The following is a 15,000-nucleotide window of genomic DNA, read 5'->3' as shown; positions in this document are numbered from 1 at the left end:
CCATGCTCCACCCTGTCAAAAGCTTTCTCAAAATCTAAACTGATAATAAACCCATCTTTATTGCTATCATGTATGTATCTTATCATATCCTTTATACTAATAGTTGTATCTGCTATGTCTCTCCCTTTTACTCCATACACTTGGTTAGTTTTAATTATACTCGGCATGACTTCTTTCAATCTGTTGGCTAAAATTTTAGATAAAATCTTTAAATCAGTATTTAGCATTGTAATCGGTCTATAGTTCTTTAAATCTGTCTTCTCTCCTTTTCTCTTGTATATCAATTTCATTAAACCCATTCCCATTCTTTGATTTAATTCTCCTTTCTTAAACACCTCTACATATACTTCTTTTAAAATGCTAGTTAAAAAATCTTTAAAAACTATATAAAATTCACTCCCCAAACCATCTACACCTGGACTTTTCTTTTTGTTTAATTCACTTATTGCTCTTTTAATCTCTTCTTCTCTAATCTCTTCATCACACTCTTTTTTGTCTAGTTCTCCTACTGTTGTTTTTATTTGCCTCAGTAACTCCAGTTTCTCTTCTTCCCCCACCCCCTCAGTACTAAACAGGTTTTCATAGTATGCCTTTATTTCTTTTAATATTTCCTCATTAGTTTCCACAACTACACCATTTTCCCCTCTTATTTCTTTAATCATACCAGCCTTCCCTCTTATTTTTTCTAAATCAAAAAAAAACACTGTACATTTTTCACCCTCCACAGTATATTTAGCTTTACTTCTTAGTCTTGCGCCTTCATATTTTTCCTCTTCCATTTCTTTCAATATTCCCTCCAATTCTTTTATTTTTTGTATATCTTTCCCATTCTCATTTAATTCTTTTTCCAATTTTTCTCTTATTTCTCTCTCCTTCTTCCTCTTACTTCTCTGTATTAATTTACTGTACTTTATTGTGAATTTTTTAACTAAATATTTAACATTTTCCCACCATATCCTTTTATCTTCGCCGTACATTCCATTCTCCTTTTCTTTTTCAATAATTTCTTTAATACTTAACACATAGTCCTCATTCTTCAAAACCTCTACATTTAAAACCCATACCCCCGGCCCTTTCTTCACTGAACTCCAGTCTATTTGCATAAAAATTGGTTTATGGTCACTTAAGCTTGATTCTTCATATTTAATATTACCGATAAATCCTTCAATGTTCCTTGTACATAAAATAAAATCAATCCTTTTTTGATTTTACACATAAAATTACCCACTAATTGCCTCCTTGAATATTCTTTCTTTTTTTCGTTTCTTTCTCTCCATACATCAATTATATTATTTTCTTCCATTAATAATTTCAGTTCTTTTCTTCCTTTATCATTTTTAAAAACCATTCCCTCTCCCATTTCTAATTTACTGAAAACAGTATTAAAATCACCCATCATAATAACTTCTTTATGTTTCTTTAAAAATTCTCTTAATACATTAAAATATTCCTTTTTTTCATTCTCTACTGTTGGTGCATGAATATTAACTAAAATAACTTTTTTCTCCTCATACTCCATTTCAACCGCAATACATTTCCCATCCATGTCATTATATATTGTTTTACACGATACACCACTGTTTTCTTTTATTAAAACTGCAACTCCTCTTCCCAGCCTCCCATCACCATTGTTATATAAAATCTCTCCGCTCCAACTTTTCCTTATTTCAGTCATGTACTCTTCCCTCCAGTTAGTTTCTTGTAATAAAATCACATCTTCTCCTTTACACATTTCTTTCACTTTTCCAAATTTTCCCATGTCTGACAGCCCTCTAGCATTAAAAGTCACTATTCTTAACAGCATAAAACATATAGAAATATGCATAAAACCCATAAACTCAGTCCATCTCCTCCAAACCCTTTAGCAACTCATACTTATTTGTACATTCAAAACCATCTTCTTTAAGCACTCTTTTTCTTGCAGTATCTAAATTGGGTATTACCTTCACAGATCTTCTTCTTTTTGATGATTTCCCCTGCGTCTCCTCATTTTCTTGTCCTTGTTCACACTCTTTTGTAGCATCATTAATTTCTACTGCGTCCATCTCCTTTTGCACACTGTCCGTCACATCCATCGGTGTACATAAAATTCCCTCCTGTTGTGCATCACTCAATACTTTATTCCTTTCATCATGCAGTTCCATAGTATCCAAAGCATTTTGCAAGCTGTCAGTCAAAACCATCTGTGACCAAATTCCCCCATCCTGTTGTGTTTGTATAATCGGTTCGGTACACTCTTTCTGTTGTTCCATATCCTTAATTAATTCCAGTCCTTCACCTCGAACTCTTTCTCCATCGTCTCGCTGCTCGTTGTCTCTTTCATGCACCTGCCCGCCCACCTGCTGCTCCTCCTCCTCCTCCTCACCCTGCATCCAACACTCACACTTATTTAAAACCAAATTGCAATCCGGGCACGTCACAGCGTTGCAATTTCTTGCGAAGTGGCCTCTCTCCTCGCATTTATGGCACGTGAACTCTGGGCAGTCCTTCACCACATGGTCTGGGCTCATGCACAGCCGACAAGTCTTCACCTGATGGCTGTGCATCACCCGAAAATATTGTGGACCCTCTGCCGTCTCTATTTTTGTGCTGTAAGGGAGGGAGGCCACCTCCTTCGGGAACCGCACCTTTACATATCTTGTCCCATCCTCAATGCTGGTGCCCGGATATACACGCCGCTTTATTTTTGAAATTGGGGAAACCCCCCAAACCTCCAGTTTATTTAAAATCTCTTCATCAGCAAGGTAGACGGGCAGATGCATGAAAGAGACAACATAATCTCTGTTTTGAAGTTTTTTTATCTCACAGTTCACTCCATTTATTAACAATCCCTCAGTCAGCTTATCACAAGTTTCTTCTTTTTCCATTGTGAGCTCGTATTCTTTTCCTTGTCTTGGCCTTAGTGCCAAGATTTCCCCATATCCACATTTGTCAGTCACCGCTTTGATAATATCCACAGCCCTCACCTCACTTAAATTCTCCACATTCACAATCACAGTTGCCTCCTTTAAGTATCTCCTTTCACCAAATTTATCTCTTGCATCTTGATTTTTACCGTGTCCTGCTCGTTGTCGATACTCCAGTCCAGTGTTGCTTGCCATGCGTCTCTCTCCAGCCAGTCCAGTGTCGTTTGCCATGCGTCTCTCTCCAGCCAGTCCAGTGTTGTTTGCCATGCGTCTCTCTCCAGCCATTCCAGTGTCGTTTGCCATGCGTCTCTCTCCAGCCAGTCCAGTGTCGTTTGCCATGCGTCTCTCTCCAGCCAGTCCAGTGTCGTTTGCCATGCGTGTCTCTCCAGCCATTCCAGTGTCGTTTGCCAATAATCCGTCCATTGTACAAAACACAAACAAAAAATTAACCACCCTCCAGCCAGCAAGATGCCGCTGTTAGGTGGTTTAAAACTGAAAAACTACACAAAAAATAAACTAAAGTCCAAAAACAACTCTCAAAACAAACACTAACAGAAAAAACAAAATGGAGGAGAGCCTTCCTCTCCAAACTGCAGCCAACACTTCCTGTAGCTCTCTAGCGCCCTCAGGTTGGTATGGCCGTAAGCGAAGACTGCTGCAAAGAGAGGGCTATTTAAAGAGCAGCCCATCTAATCGCCAGTACATTATATAAGTAGGAAAGAAAACCCAAAAGCTTAAAGCACCTGGTATTCCTAGGCAGTCTCTCATCCAAGTACTAACCAGACCTAAACCTGCTAAGATTCAGAGATCGGGCATTGAGTCTATTTTTTAGCAAAATTATTATATACTAAGTGAAACATTTCCAAAAAGCTTAAAGCACCTGGTATTCCTAGGCAGTCTCTCATCCAAGTACTAACCAGACCTAAACCTGCTAAGATTCAGAGATCGGGCATTGAATCTATTTTTTAGCAAAATTATTATATACTAAGTGAAACATTTCCAAACAGCTTAAAGCACCTGGTATTCCTAGGCAGTCTCTCATCCAAGTACTAACCAGACCTAAACCTGCTAAGATTCAGAGATCGGGCATTGACTCTTTTTTTTTTTTTTTTGCAAGATTATTTTATAAATCGTGAAATTTTCCAAAAAGTTTAAAGCACCTGGTATTCCCAGGCAGTCTCTCATCCAAGTACTAACCAGACCTAAACCTGCTAAGATTCAGAGATCGGGCATTGAATCTATTTTTTAGCAAAATTATTATATACTAAGTGAAACATTTCCAAAAAGCTTAAAGCACCTGGTATTCCTAGGCAGTTTCTCATCCAAGTACTCACCAGACCTAAACCTGCTAAGATTCAGAGATCGGGCATTGACTTTTTTTTTTTTTTTTTTTTTGCAAGATTATTTTATAAATCGTGAAATTTTCCAAAAAGTTTAAAGCACCTGGTATTCCCAGGCAGTCTCTCATCCATGTACTAACCAGGCCCAAACCTGCTAATATTCAGAGATCGGGCATTGACTCTATTTTTTGGCAAAATTATTATATACTAAGTGAAACGTTTCCAAAAAGCTTACAGCACCTGGTATTCCTAGGCAGTCTCTCATCCAAGTACTAACCAGACCTAAACCTGCTAAGATTCAGAGATCGGGCATTGAATCTATTTTTTAGCAAAATTATTATATACTAAGTGAAACATTTCCAAAAAGCTTAAAGCACCTGGTATTCCTAGGGAGTCTCTCATCCAAGTACTAACCAGACCTAAACCTGCTAAGATTCAGAGATCGGGCATTGAATCTATTTTTTAGCAAAATTATTATATACTAAGTGAAAAGTTTCCAAAAAGCTTACTGCACCTGGTATTCCCAGGCGGTCTCCCATCCAAGTACTAACCCGGCCCAAACCTGCTTAGCTTCCGAGAGCGGATGAGATCGGATATAGCCAGGTTGGTATGGCCGTAAGCGAAGACTGCTGCAAAGAGAGGGCTATTTAAAGAGCAGCCCATCTAATCGCCAGTACATTATATAAGTAGGAAAGAAAACCCAAAAGCTTAAAGCACCTGGTATTCCTAGGCAGTCTCTCATCCAAGTACTAACCAGACCTAAACCTGCTAAGATTCAGAGATCGGGCATTGAATCAATTTTTTTAGCAAAATTATTATATACTAAGTGAAACATTTCCAAAAAGCTTAAAGAACCTGGTATTCCTAGGCAGTCTCTCATCCAAGTACTAACCAGACCTAAACCTGCTAAGATTCAGAGATCGGGCATTGACTCTTTTTTTTTTTTTTTTGCAAGATTATTTTATAAATCGTGAAATTTTCCAAAAAGTTTAAAGCACCTGGCATTCCCAGGCAGTCTCTCATCCATGTACTAACCAGGCCCAAACCTGCTAATATTCAGAGATCGGGCATTGACTCTATTTTTTGGCAAAATTATTATATACTAAGTGAAACGTTTCCAAAAAGCTTACAGCACCTGGTATTCCCAGGCTGTCTCCCATCCAAGTACTAACCAGGCCCAAAACTGCTTAGCTTCCGAGAGCAGACGAGATCGGACATAGCCAGGTTGGTATGGCCGTAAGTGAAGACTGCTGCAAAGAGAGGGCTATTTAAAGAGCAGCCCATCTAATCGCCAGTACATTATATAAGTAGGAAAGAAAACCCAAAAGCTTAAAGCACCTGGTATTCCTAGGCAGTCTCTCATCCAAGTACTAACCAGACCTAAACCTGCTAAGATTCAGAGATCGGGCATTGAATCTATTTTTTAGCAAAATTATTATATACTAAGTGAAACATTTCCAAAAAGCTTAAAGCACCTGGTATTCCTAGGCAGTTTCTCATCCAAGTACTCACCAGACCTAAACCTGCTAAGATTCAGAGATCGGGCATTGACTTTTTTTTTTTTTTTTTTTTTTTTGCAAGATTATTATATAAATCGTGAAATTTTCCAAAAAGTTTAAAGCACCTGGTATTCCCAGGCAGTCTCCAAACCATGTACTAACCAGGCCCAAACCTGCTAATATTCAGAGATCAGGCATTGACTCTATTTTTTGGCAAAATTATTATATACTAAGTGAAAAGTATCCAAAAAGCTTACAGCACCTGGTATTCCCAGGCGGTCTCCCATCCAAATACTAACCAGGCCCAAACCTGCTTAGCTTCCGAGAGCAGACGAGATCGGGCATAGGCAGGTTGGTATGGCCATGAGCGAAGACTGCTGCAAAGAGAGGGCTATTTAAAGACCATCCCATCTAATCGCCAGTACATTATATAAGTAGGAAAGAAAACCCAAAAGCTTAAAGCACCTGGTATTCCTAGGCAGTCTCTCATCCATGTACTAACCAGACCTAAACCTGCTAAGATTCAGATATCGGGCATTGACTTTTTTTTTTTTTTGCAAGATTATTATATAAATCGTGAAATTTTCCAAAAAGTTTAAAGCACCTGGTATTCCCAGGCAGTCTCCAAACCATGTACTAACCAGGCCCAAACCTGCTAATATTCAGAGATCGGGCATTGACTCTATTTTTTGGCAAAATTATTATATACTAAGTGAAAAGTTTCCAAAAAGCTTACAGCACCTGGTATTCCCAGGCGGTCTCCCATCCAAGTACTAACCAGGCCCAAACCTGCTTAGCTTCCGAGAGCAGACGAGATCGGGCATAGCCAGGTTGGTATGGCCGTAAGCGAAGACTGCTGCAAAGAGAGGGCTATTTAAAGACCAGCCCATCTAATCACCAGTATATTATATAAGTAGCAAAGAAAACCCAAAAGCTTAAAGCACCTGGTATTCCTAGGCAGTCTCTCATCCAAGTACTAACCAGACCTAAACCTGCTAAGATTCAGATATCGGGCATTGACTTTTTTTTTTTTTGCAAGATTATTATATAAATCGTGAAATTTTCCAAAAAGTTTAAAGCACCTGGTATTCCCAGGCAGTCTCCTATCCATGTACTAACCAGGCCCAAACCTGCTAATATTCAGAGATCGGGCATTGACTCTATTTTTTGGCTAAATTATTATATACAAAGTGAAAAGTTTCAAAAAATCTTAAAGCACCTGGTATTCCTAGGCAGTCTCTCATCCAAGTACTAACCAGACCTAAACCTGGTAAGATTCAGAGATCGGGCATTGAATCTATTTTTTAGCAAAATTATTATATACTAAGTGAAACATTTCCAAAAAGCTTAAAGCACCTGGTATTCCTAGGCAGTTTCTCATCCAAGTACTCACCAGACCTAAACCTGCTAAGATTCAGAGATCGGGCATTGACTCTATTTTTTGGCAAAATTATTATATACTAAGTGAAAAGTTTCCAAAAAGCTTAAAGCACCTGGTATTCCCAGGCGGTCTCCCATCCCAGTACTAACCAGGCCCAAACCTGCTTAGCTTCCGAGAGCAGACGAGATCGGACATAGCCAGGTTGGTATGGCCGTAAGCGAAGACTGCTGCAAAGAGAGGGCTATTTAAAGAGCAGCCCATCTAATCGCCAGTACATTATATAAGTAGGAAAGAAAACCCAAAAGCTTAAAGCACCTGGTATTCCTAGGCAGTCTCTCATCCAAGTACTAACCAGACCTAAACCTGCTAAGATTCAGAGATCGGGCATTGAATCTATTTTTTAGCAAAATTATTATATACTAAGTGAAAAGTTTCCAAAAAGCTTAAAGCACCTGGTATTCCTAGGCAGTTTCTCATCCAAGTACTCACCAGACCTAAACCTGCTAATATTCAGAGATCGGGCATTGACTTTATTTTTTGGCAAAATTATTATATACTAAGTGAAAAGTTTCCAAAAAGCTTACAGCACCTGGTATTCCCAGGCAGTCTCCCATCCAAGTACTAACCAGGCCCAAACCTGCTTAGCTTCCGAGAGCGGACGAGATCGGATATAGCCTTTTTTTTTTTTTTTTTTTTTTTTTTATTAAGAAATTTCAATCAATAAAATACAATAGATTAAGCACAATCAATAGAAAATACAGAGCATCGTCTTTACACATCTCTACATTACACCTCTTTCCTTTACATAGATAATTTAAAATACTCTTCCACATTCTGGCAACTTCCACATTAAATCTTTTAAAACACAACAGACCTTTGGGGTAAAAACATCATAAAAAGAGTCTAACATATTTACACCTTTAAAGTAAGCATACAGTCTTTCGATATATAATTCTGTTTTTCTTTTAAACACACTCCAAACATCCAACACAATTTTTTCCTTTTTAGCCACAGTTCTTCTGTCCCATATTGCACTTTTCATTAGCATTACACACAGATTAATGAAACTTTTGTTTTTACACTTTTTTTCCCAACCAAACATGACAACTCTATTCCATTCCATTATATTTTCATCCCACTCCTCAGTCACATCTTTGATTAAACATTTACATTTCCTTAAAAAGTCCTCTAGGTCTCTACAATGTAAAAACATATGTAAAATCCACTCTTCCTCTTCCTGGCACACTTTACACAGAGCATTTTCTTCCATTCCTATTTTATTTAAAATTACATCAGTAAAAACCACTTTATGCCTTATAAAATACTCCAAACATTCCAATTTGGTTTCCACACATTTCCCCGTCATGTTTCTCCATATACACTCTTTTTTTAAATCTTTGAATTTCTGCACCCAGTATCCATTTACAATCGGCTCTTTAAAAACATCATCTCTAAAAGCACAATAAATCATTTTCACAGTACATTCCTTAAAATCATACATTTTTTCCCCAAACTTCACATGAATACATTTCTCTTTTGGCTCTCCTTCCATACTTTCTATTCTTTTTATCCACTCTTTAGGTATTGCATTTTTAATGATTTCATATTTATTTTTTATTTCTTGTTCACTGTAATCCTCTTTTGCCTCCTCCATTGCATCTACAATAAATTGTGTCGGTAAAAACCCTTCTTTAAATTCATACAAAACATCTCTCACTCTTGTTATCCCCACATCCATCCATTTTTTTAAAAACAATTCTTTGTCTTGTTTTAAAATGTTTTTGTTTAAAAAGAGAGGTTGATTTAAAATGTTTTCTCTCCCATGTGGATCATACTCAACTTTGTCTAAAAATTTTCCCCAGGCACTAAACATTTCCCTATAAAACTCTGGTAAGCACTCTGTCATCCAATTCTTAGCTTTCATCCATAAAATCCCATCCCCCATGTTAAAATCCCCACATTTGTTTAAAAAATATTCCATTGTCTTTTCCCATGCTGCTTTGTGACCATCATCTAGATATTTTTTTACTATTTTAACTCTTAAGCTATTTTTTCTCTGTTCAACATCAATTAATCCCATCCCTCCTTTCCCTACTTCTCCTATTAATGTACTGTATGCAATTCTTGACGGTTTACCATTCCATAAAAAATCTAAAAAACATTTTTTCAACCTTTTCTCCACCCACACTGGCATAGCAGTCACATATAAAACATACCACAACTTTGACACCATTAACACATTTAAAATTAAAACCTTCCCTTTTAAACTTAAAGTCCTCAATTTCCAAAAATTTAACCTTCTTTCAATTCCTCCTACTATTTCTTCCCACGTTTTTTCTTTAACATTCCTTTCATCTTTTCCCATTAGAACACCTAAAATCATTATTTCTTTTGTTTCTTTAAAATGAAAATAATCAGTTAAAACATTTACTCCTCCAAATCTCACATATGTTGTTTTTTCTTCATTTAACTTGCCTCCTGATCCCCTACAAAACATCTGTACTACTTCCATTACTTTATTAACACTCTCTATATCCTTAACTATTATTGTTGTATCATCTGCATATTTAAATATTTTTTCATTTCCCCCACTTCCTTCAATGTTTATCCCTCTTATGTCTTCATCTATTTTAACAACTAATCCCAATGGTTCTGCAACTAAAGAATATAAAAGCGCCGATAATGGACATCCTTGTCTTATTGACCTAGTAATTTTAAAACATTCTGTTAAAAAACCGTTACACTGTATTCTTGTTATTGCTCCCCTGTATAAAATTGTAATCCACTTGACAAAATTATCCCCAAACCCGTACCTTCTTAAAATTCCAAATAAATAATCATGCTCCACTCTATCAAAGGCCTTTTCAAAATCCAAACTAATAACATATCCTTTTTTGTTTTTTTCTTTCATATATCTTATCCTATCTATTATACTTAAAGTAGTATCCGCTATATCTTTCCCTTTTACTCCATACACTTGATTTGTTTTAATTATGGTTGGCATTACCTCTTTCAATCTATTGGCTAAAACTTTTGTTAAAATTTTCAAATCTGTATTCAGCATTGTAATTGGTCTATAATTTTTTAGGTCTACTTTATCTCCTTTTCTTTTATATATCAACTTTATTAATCCCATCCCCATTCTCTGATTCATTTCCTCTTTTTTAAAAATGTCTTCATATACTTCTTTTAAAATACTGGTTAAAAAATCTTTAAAAACTATATAAAATTCACTCCCCAAACCATCTATACCTGGACTTTTATTTTTGTTTAATTCACTTATTGCTCTTTTTATCTCTTCTTCTCTTATCTCTTCATCACAGTCTTTTTTGTCTACTTCTCCTACTGTTGTTTTTATTTGATTTAGTAACTCCAATTTCTCTTCTTCTTTCAACCCCTCAGTACTAAACAGATTTTCATAATATGCTTTTACTTCTTTTAATATTTCCTCATTTGTTTCCACCACTACACCATTTTTCCCTCTTATTTCTTTAATCATTCCAGCTTTCCCTCTTATTTTTTCTAGATCAAAGAAAAACTTTGTACATTTTTCACCCTCCACCGTATATTTAGCTTTACTCCTTAGTCTTGCACCTTCATATTTTTTCTCTTCCATGTCTTTCAATAATCCCTCCAATTCTTTTATTTTTTGTATATCTTTCCCATTGTCATTTAATTCCTTTTCCAATTTTTCTCTTATTTCTCTCTCCTTCTTCCTCTTACACATCTGTATTAATTTGCAATATTTTATTGTGAATTTTTTTACTAAATATTTAACATTTTCCCACCATATCCTTTTATCTTCACTGTACATTTCATTCTCCTTTTCTTTTTCAATAATTTCTTTAATACTTAACACATACTCCTCATTCTTCAAAACCTCTACATTTAAAACCCATACACCCGGCCCTCTTTTCACTGAACTCCAGTCTACTTGTATAAAAAGTGGTTTATGGTCACTTAAGCTTGATTCTACATATTCCATGTTACCAATAAAACCTTCAATGTTCCTTGTACACAAAATAAAATCAATCCTTGTCTTACACATAAAATTCCCTACTAATTGCCTCCTTGAATATTCTTTCTTTTCTTCATTTCTTTCTCTCCATACATCAATCATATTATTTTCTTCCATTAATAATTTCAGTTCTTTTCTTCCTTTATCATTTTTAAAAACCATTCCCTCACCAATTTCTAATTTACTGAAAACTGTATTAAAATCACCCATCATAATAACTTCTTTATGCTTTTTTAAAAAATCTCTTAATACATTAAAATATTCCTTCTTTTTATTTTCTACAGTCGGTGCATGAATATTAACTACAATAACTTTTTTCTCCTCATACTCCATTTCAACCGCAATACATTTCCCATCTATGTCATTATATATTGTTTTACATGATACCCCACAGTTTTCTTTTATTAAGATCGCAACACCTCTTCCCAGCCCTCCCATCACCATTGTTATAAAAAATCTCTCCACTCCACCTTTTTCTTATTTCATTCATGTACTCTTCCCTCCAGTTAGTTTCTTGTAATAAAATCACATCCTCTCTTTTACACATTTCTTTCACCTTTTCAAATTTACCCATGTCCATCAGTCCCCTTGCATTAAAAGTAACACAACTTAAAACCATTAAAAGAAATAAAAATAAATACCTAAAAAACATTATTTATCTTCTCCCTCCAGCACTCTTAACACTTCATATCTGTTTACACTTTTTACTCGGCCCCTTGTCATTAACTTTTTTCTTACATTTTCCACATTTGGTTTTACCTTTAATGTTCTCCTTCTACTTTGTCCTCTCTCTCCTCTGTCTTTTCCCATGTTGTCCATCCTTGTTTCTTTCTTCACTGCCAATTTCTTTGTTTTGATCATGCATTCCTTGTCCATCACTCTCCACATTATCCAAAAGATTTTTAAAACTGTCCGATATTTCCATTTCTGTCCATTGAGTATTCTGTTCTACTGTTTGTTCCTCATCCATAAAATTATTTTTCCTTCTTCTTCTTTCTCTTGGTTGCCTGTTCCTCCTCCTGTTTCCTTCTGTGGTAATCCTTCATCCCCTTGTCCTTCATCAGTATCTCCTTCCTCTTCAGTGTTTCCTTCATGCACCTGTCCGTCCACCTGATGCTCCAGACCTCCTTCCTCTCCCTCCATCCAACACTCACACTTATTTAAATTTTTGACACTTCGGGCATCTGACCGCGTTGCAGTCCCTTGCGAAATGTCCCCTTTCCTCGCACTTGTGACACTTAAATTCAGGGCATTCTTTAAGCAGGTGATCTGGGCTCATGCACAGCTTACAGGTCTTCACCTGGTGGCTGTGCATCACCCTAAAGTACTGCGGCCCTTCTGCTGTTTCCAGCTTTGTGCTGTAGGGCAATGATGCCACCTCCTTGGGGAATCGCACTTTTAAAAACCTTGTTCCATCCTCTATTTCAGTGCCCGGGTAGCATCTTCTTTTTAATTTTGATATGGGATTAACTCCCCATCCCTCCAATTTTCTAAAAATGTCTTTATCATCAAGGTAGACGGGCAGGTGCATGAAGGAAACAACATAATCTCTATTTGCAGTTTCTTTATTTCACAGTTCACTCCTTTAATTAACAATCCCTCAGTCAGTTCATCACATGTTTCTTCTTTTTCCATGGTCAGTTCATATTCCTTTCCTTGTCTTGGCCTTAGTGCTAAGATTTTCCCATATCCACATTTGTCCGTCACCGCTTTAATAATATCCACAGCTCTCACCTCATTTACGTTCTCCACATTCACAATCACAGTTGCCTCTTTTAAGTATTTCCTTTCACCAAATTATCTCTTGCATCTTGTTTTTTACCGTGTCCTGCTCGTTGTCGATACTCCAGTCCAGGGTCGTTTGCCATGCGTGTCTCTCAGCCAGTCCAGTGTCGTTTGCCTTACGTGTCTCTCCAGCCAATCTAGTGTCGTTTGCCATACGTGTCTCTCCAGCCAGTCCAGTGTCGTTTGCCTTACGTGTCTCTCCAGCCAATCCAGTGTCGTTTTGCCCATGCGTGTCTCTCCAGCCAGTCCAGTGTCGTTTGCCATGCGTGTTTCTCCAGCCAGTCCAGTGTCGTTTGCCAATAATCCATCCATTGTAAAAAAAATACAAACAAAAAATTAACCACCCTCCAGCCAGCAAGATGCTGCTGTTAGGTGGTTTAAAACTGAAAAACCACACAAAAAATAAACTAAAAGTCCAAAAACAACTCACAAAACAAACACTAACAGAAAAATCAAAATGGAGGAGAGCCTTCCTCTCCAAACTGCCAGCCAACACTTCCTGTAGCTCTCTAGCGCCCTCAGGTTGTATGGCCGGTAAGCGAAGACTGCTGCAAAGAGAGGGCTATTTAAAGAGCAGCCCATCTAATCGCCAGTACATTATATAAGTAGGAAAGAAAACCCAAAAGCTTAAAGCACCTGGTATTCCTAGGCAGTCTCTCATCCAGTACTAACCAGACCTAAACCTGCTAAGATTCAAGAGATCGGGCATTTGAATCTATTTTTTAGCAAAATTATTATATTACTAAGTGAAACATTTCCAAAAAAGCTTAAAGCACCTGGTATTCCTAGGCAGTCTCTCATTCCAAGTACTAACCAGACCTAAACCTGCTAAGATTCAGAGATCGGGCATTGAATCTATTTTTTAGCAAAAATTATTATATACTAAGTGAAACATTTCCAAAAAGCTTTAAAGCACCTGGTATTCCTAGGCAGTCTCTCATCCAAGTACTAACCAGACCTAAACCTGCTAAGATTCAGAGATCGGGCATTGGGACTCTTTTTTTTTTTTTTTTTTTTTTTTTTTTGCAAGATTATTTTATAAATCGTGAAATTTTCCAAAAAGTTTAAAGCACCTGGTATTCCCAGGCAGTCTCTCATCCAAGTACTAAACCAGACCTAAACCTGCTAAAGATTCAGAGATCGGGCATTGAATCTATTTTTTAGCAAAATTATTATATACTAAGTGAAACATTTCCAAAAAGCTTAAAGCACCTGGTATTCCTAGGCAGTTTTCTCATCCAAGTACTCACCAGACCTAAACCTGCTAAGATTCAGAGATCGGGCATTGACTTTTTTTTTTTTTTTTTTTTTTGCAAGATTATTTTATAAATCGTGAAATTTTCCAAAAAGTTTAAAGCACCTGGTATTCCCAGGCAGTCTCTCATCCATGTACTAACCAGGCCCAAACCTGCTAATATTCAGAGATCGGGCATTGACTCTATTTTTTGGCAAAATTATTATATACTAAGTGAAAAGTTTCCAAAAAGCTTACAGCACCTGGTATTCCCAGGCGGTCTCCCATCCAAGTACTAACCAGGCCCAAACCTGCTTAGCTTCCGAGAGCAGACGAGATCGGGCATAGCCAGTTTGGTATGGCCGTAAGCGAAGACTGCTGCAAAGAGAGGGCTATTTAAAGACCAGCCCATCTAATCGCCAGTACATTATATAAGTAGGAAAGAAAACCCAAAAGCTTAAAGCACCTGGTATTCCTAGGCAGTCTCTCATCCAAGTACTAACCAGACCTAAACCTGCTAAGATTCAGAGATCGGGCATTGAATTTTTTTTTTTAGCAAAATTATTATATACTAAGTGAAATTTTCCAAAAAGCTTAAAGCACCTGGTATTCCCAGGCAGTCTCCATCCAAGTACTAACCAGGCCCAAACCTGCTAAGATTCAGAGATCGGGCATTGACTCTATTTTTTGGCAAAATTATTATATACTAAGTGAAAATTTCCAAAAAGCTTAAAGCACCTGGTATTCCTAGGCAGTCTCTCATCCATGTACTAACCAGACCTAAACCTGCTAAGATTCAGAGATCGGGCATTGACTTTTTTTTTTTTTTTTTTTTTT

At 36.8% G+C, this 15,000-nt stretch overlaps 5 non-coding genes and 1 pseudogene across 5 annotated transcripts; all 6 read right to left on the bottom strand.

The window, feature by feature from the left end:
• Positions 1–4,748: 4,748 nt before the first annotated feature.
• On the bottom strand, positions 4,749–4,867 carry LOC113078447 (5S ribosomal RNA). Its single transcript, XR_003281517.1, has one exon. It is a non-coding gene; the product is annotated as a 5S ribosomal RNA (ribosomal RNA).
• A 502-nt stretch (positions 4,868–5,369) lies between these two features.
• Positions 5,370–5,488, bottom strand: LOC113078442 (uncharacterized; annotated as a pseudogene).
• Positions 5,489–5,995: 507 nt separating this feature from the next.
• LOC113078439 (5S ribosomal RNA) lies at positions 5,996–6,114 on the bottom strand. The gene has a single exon (XR_003281511.1). It is a non-coding gene; the product is annotated as a 5S ribosomal RNA (ribosomal RNA).
• A 360-nt stretch (positions 6,115–6,474) lies between these two features.
• LOC113078436 (5S ribosomal RNA) lies at positions 6,475–6,593 on the bottom strand. Its single transcript, XR_003281508.1, has one exon. It is a non-coding gene; the product is annotated as a 5S ribosomal RNA (ribosomal RNA).
• Positions 6,594–7,226: 633 nt separating this feature from the next.
• LOC113078438 (5S ribosomal RNA) lies at positions 7,227–7,345 on the bottom strand. The gene has a single exon (XR_003281510.1). It is a non-coding gene; the product is annotated as a 5S ribosomal RNA (ribosomal RNA).
• Positions 7,346–14,414: 7,069 nt separating this feature from the next.
• On the bottom strand, positions 14,415–14,533 carry LOC113078437 (5S ribosomal RNA). Its single transcript, XR_003281509.1, has one exon. It is a non-coding gene; the product is annotated as a 5S ribosomal RNA (ribosomal RNA).
• Between the last annotated feature and the right edge of the window lie 467 nt (positions 14,534–15,000).

Source organism: Carassius auratus, unplaced genomic scaffold, assembly GCF_003368295.1.
Source record: "Carassius auratus strain Wakin unplaced genomic scaffold, ASM336829v1 scaf_tig00025698, whole genome shotgun sequence".
NCBI lineage: Eukaryota > Metazoa > Chordata > Actinopteri > Cypriniformes > Cyprinidae > Carassius > Carassius auratus.
The sequence above is the reverse complement of the archived record's forward strand: the minus strand, read 5'-3'. Positions and strand labels throughout refer to the sequence as shown.